The sequence below is a fragment of the Zophobas morio genome, unplaced genomic scaffold (genome assembly GCF_036711695.1).
Source record: "Zophobas morio isolate AGI-343-1 ecotype UQ-CSIRO unplaced genomic scaffold, CSIRO_AGI_Zmor_V1 ptg000029l, whole genome shotgun sequence".
Taxonomy (NCBI): Eukaryota; Metazoa; Arthropoda; class Insecta; order Coleoptera; family Tenebrionidae; genus Zophobas; species Zophobas morio.
The window spans coordinates 7443845-7449458 of NW_026972134.1; positions in this window are offsets into that span (position 1 = coordinate 7443845).

A 5614-nucleotide genomic window follows, 5' to 3' on the forward strand; every position below is an offset into this window, starting at 1 on the left:
AAAAGCCTTTTTTGAGGTTGTAAATCATTCCATCCTTAAATCGTAAATTGAGTGCTTTTGGTTTGTGTGAGAACCTAGTAAACCTGTTTAAGTTATTGCTTGTTAATCGTAAACAATTTGTGGAATATCACGGCTACCGTTCACAAACGTTTCTTCACATCAACCTATTAGAAGAATGTGCTTGGTGTTACAGATTTATCACCGGTTTTCCTACGGGATAGGCCGTGACGCCAGAGTTCCACACCTCTTTCTTTTTCTCGACTGTAACGGTCTTCTTTAGTCTTGCTCTTTGCATTACATAGTTTTTAACATATAGTCTATTTCCGTTCTAAATATCCGAAATAGATACTTCCAGAGACTTTAACTGCTACAATTATGAGAGATAATGAACCTAAATCTTCGTGAACGATATCGCGGGCAGAAGCTAAGTAGTCCACAATATTGTGACTTTCAAACGTTTTGCGTAAAACATCGATGTTTTAAAAAAGCGATACTTTTTGTGCAACCCAACATCTGCGTATATTTTAAAGTTGCTCTGTAAACAGGCAAGGTGGATAGCGATTCAACACAGTGATTGACAGCTACATAGAAATCTCAGAAGAAAATAAACTTGAAGCAGATATTTTAAATGACTTTTCAAATTCTCCGTATCATACATTTAATTCTTCGTCATTGCCGATTTATTTGTTAGCTAATTGTGAAATTAATTTAAACAATTGATCTACAGTCATTTATATAAAACTTCCTTAGCCGCTGAATTCGTGGACACATTATTAATAGATGCAGTGTAATATTGTTACGAAATAAACCCATACGCCGCCCCGGTACGACGCCTATGGGTCTTCTAGTATGTAGTATGACCCATCGGCCGGGCAACGCAGCGTTCGCTAAAGGACAGCCTGCAAGCGGATGTCGCGAGGGGCCGAGAAAACCGTCGAAGCGGCGTTCTCGATCCATCGAGAGACAACATATAGATTTAAATAGAGGCAACCGCCGAAAACGAGGATTATTATTTAGCGAGTTGAGTCAAGAGAGTCCAGTGAAGTTGCGCCAGAATTATTTTGTACATAGTCGCTGTAATAGTTAATCGTGTAAACTCGAGTTCTTAACAAATAAATTGTTGACTTTTACCCACGTCGATTTTTAAATATCCGTTCAAGGTAACAATAATAATTAATTTTTATTTTATTATTAATAGTTTTATTATTATTAATAAATTAATAATAAAACTACTGATTCTCAAATTTTCTGAAAAATATGATAAACTGTTCATAATTTGCTCAATAAAAGTAAAGTAATAGGCCAGCCTCGGTTTTGATCCCCGGACCTCTTGACTGTGAAGCCAGGGTACCACTGTGGTAATAAAACATCGTAGACACATTTAAAGAACAAGTCGGATTAAACAATAAAAAAGTATAATAATAATAAACAAAAAAAATGTACATTGATAAATAACAAGTACACAATCATAAAATTTAGACAACCGTAACTACCCAGTGTAATAAGCGGATGTCATAAGTGTTGATGGGGATGATTAGACAAATTTTGGTTAGTATTTTACCTTAATTTACAAGATACTCCTAAAGTACATGTCAGAATGAACAACAATGGGTCCAGTAGTTTCAAAGATGTGCATCTAATAAAAATCGACACAGACGACAGACAGAGGATAGACGGAAACGAGAAACCATTTTTTTAGTATTTTAGGGGTCATGAAACGTCGAGAAATCATGTAAGTAGCCATTCGTCGGATGGACCCTGTTACAATAAATACTTCCTTTGCTTACGCTTGTAAAGAAAGAAATAAAAAATAATAATAACTCATTCTTTATTTTTACGAATTACAAATTGCACAACATGTAGAATTGTGGACACGTATAAGAAATATTCCTACTTATTATTAAGGTGCAGAAATTGGATAAAAGTCATCATTTTTATTTTTTAAGGCACGTCGATGAAATTTGAATAATATTAACTGTCTATTTCGCCTTTTGAGCTCCGAAATATACTTAAAATTATGATCATTGAAATTAGGATTTTTTTTATTCAAAGCTAGACTTTTACATATGTTTGTTTTCGTGTAATAAAGATACGCTAACTTCTTGGAAAACCCTACCAAGCCAGGACGATCTGCGAGATTTGTGTCCTATTCATTCATTTCATTAACTAAGTATTTTAAAATGCCTAAGGCGTATATTTTTTTATGTGTACGTTTTTTTGTAATTTATATGTGAAAAAAGGCACTTATATCGGCACAAACAAACAGTCACAAGAAGATGGAAGATGCCATCTTCTGGCCACCAAGAAGTTAGAAAGAACCAATCACGTCACGATTGCTCGATTTATACCTATATGAATCTCCATGTATGTATTTAATAAATTTTTGTTTGTGAATTCCTACACAGTACCTCCAAAATTAACATAAATTTAGTAGGGTTGGTGCCGAAAAATTTAAATTGTTTGTAACCGATGGAACAATATATATGAGTAAATGTGACAAACATTTATAAGTATTAGACCCTCAAATGCTGTATATCACTAGTTTGGCTGATGTTTTTAATTTATTGGTCTACAAAATTCGACATATATTCAAAAATGTAAATATTTTGATATCAAGTGTTAAACATTTTTTTGTCTGAGTGGAAATTCACGAGGAAAAGTTAAAAAATTGACCCCTGCCAACTAACTAGCTGGGTAACATGGCTTAAGACGACTATCCAGCAGCAGTAAGTGAGTAAGTAAACTATTCTTATGACTATGAATTTGCTCCCATCACGTCATATGACGTAGAACGAATATTTTCTAAATATGAAGCCATTTTTGTTGAAAACAGATAAAATTTTATAAGGAAAAATTTAGAGAAATCTCTGAAATGAAGAAATACTTTAAGCAACTATTACCAATATTTTAACTGCCTAAAATCCGAAACATATTTATTAAATATACATGTACCGAAACATCGTTAAACAAATTCAGCACATCCGGGAGTTTTGAAGCTGAATGAAAAACGCCAAAGCAGATACGAAAACTCTCAAAATCTGGAACAAAAAGGATAATAAATTCTAAACTGAGTTTTATTGCTGCTAGTCATATTCATTGTAATTTTAATTTGATGTTTCGGCAAATGAAGGAAAATAATTGAACACTTACATCAACTGCTAATTGATAATTAACTGAAATGTTCTCACTATAACTGATTTTAAACGGTTTCTGGGCATTTATAAGATATATAAGATAGGTTTTTTTGTTGGCTTGACTCCAGTGGTACCACTTAACCCGCACAGATGGGTCGAATATTTCGTACGACTAAAATAAATTCATTAAAAATATTTACACAAATTCAATTTTATTTTATATTACTCACCAAATCTTCAACAGATTGTCCGCATGTCGTGAGCGTAAATAGGGTAACCAGTGAAATAGATATTAAGCTAATAAGTCGCAGAGTATCCCAACCTAACGAAAAGCTTCCAATCTACAATTTAATTGAATTATACAGTATTAAGACTGGTGCAGGATGCCACACAGAGAAATAATAAGCGGCAAGATTCACAACCATCAAATTACCACAAATTTTAAAGGGAAACGTCAAGACTTTTGTCCTTCTTTCGACTTCACGTCCGAGCCTAAAATGGAAAACTAATGTTTACAGAAAAAAAAAGGCACAATGATTTAGATATTAGAATGTAGGAATTTCATACTTTCCCTCTTAACGTATAATTTTATAGTCCATACAAGCCTTTCTGTCACTACCTTGTGATAACTTTCGTTTAGTTTTATATACTGTAGATTTTCATACACATAATTTATTCTTTCCATTCTTTCCATTATTACGTACGCCGCAGTTCTTTGTCTTATCAAACCATAAACTATATAATGGGCAGGCGCCACTGCAGTTAGGTAAGCCGAAAGACAGCAGGAGAATCTAACGAAATTAATGAAAATTATGGTAGTTTTTCCCTTAGGCAAATATTTCATCCACTGCATAGCAAATATAAAGTATTTATCTTCATCTTCAAGTGCGCCTATCATTATGCTTGATAAAAGCCCTAATATTAAACCGACAACCATCGAAGCAAATCCATTACGTGTGTCTCGTCTTAGTTTCTCTCTAACGTTTGGAGACATGGCGTTTTCAATATTCCATGAACCAATTTCTTTTTCAACATGTTTTACTATGTCAATAATAAAATACAAACATACAGAAGTTAGCGTTGCCTACAAGTAAATAATGTTGAAACACTTAACTCGCTCTACAAATTTTGCACTATTTACATATAATGTCAAAACGTAAGATGATCCATATTTGATTAGATAATCCAAATCAAATTTGTATAAAAAGACGCATGTTTGAACAAACATAACAAAAATTAAAACCGGTTGTACAACCAGTAAAACGTATTTAACCAGCTTTAACTCGAAAATGTCAATTAGCAACCAACGATATATTTTATTATAAAACTCTTCCTGCAGTAATGGACACTAATCTAGATATATTAGCTATAAATAAAAATTGAAACATAGTAAATTTAAAAAACTTACGTGAGATAACCATCTCAGACAAAGATACAAGTAACACTAAACACATTCAAAATATATCGTGTTCGCTATACCTCAACAAAATGTTTGTATTGCTAGATAAGTACAGAATAATTCCTTCCGTCTATTGAACATAATTACCTGACTGAAAGAAAATACCAGAACACCGTAACAACTGCGTATAAATGATTACTATTTTTATGAGGATAGTTATAATTGATCGGCTAACAATAGTTAACCCAAAATAAATTCTCGCTCACAAATTCCGTAAAAAACGTCCGTTATGGTACAAACCACTGTTACTTAAACTTACTACTTATGCACTTCTTATTATCGAATTCAATACGGTGACAACAGTTGGCATTCCTGTAATTTTCACATGTTTTCTTTTTATTAGAGATTCATTTAAAATTCGAGCAATTTACGCTTTTTTTTACCTCCACATTTCTATTATCATGGGTAGTGCAGTAGATTCTCATCTAAAATGTGTGGTGTGTTTTGAGAGCATGGAGGTAGGATGATATTCTACCTCCTTGGATGACAGATTGGAAGAAAATAGACACATGTATAGATAAAAGTAAAGTAGGCATCTTTCGGGTGGTTTGAAGAGTTGTCAAAAAACAAAACTGTAAAGGACGAAGTCTAAAATGTATAAAAACAAAAAGAATGTGAACACCCGCCAGATTCAATCCTAGTCTTTTTTGACATTTCTATTCTCTTTCCTCCTGTTTCTCCTCTAATCAGTAATCTTCTATTTGAATCATCCATACGTCTTGCACACATCCTTAATTTATTCACTTTACTAGAATTCGCTTTAAAAAAATTCTTCATTTTCAACAATTCCTTTCACGAACAACAGCTAAACCAGCAGAGAATGGTCTACCCTTTTGGTAGAAATTTTCATGAATAATATAAAAACAAAAAAAAATTTGCAATCCTTATTTTATTAAGAAAATTAAATTTTGAGACCGCCATGTTGATGACGTCTTGCCTCTATTTCAAGGTTCTTTCGATGACCTCAGATCTGTTCTAAAGTTTATCAGTTCTGTCCATCCTTCAAACAAATGGTCTTCTT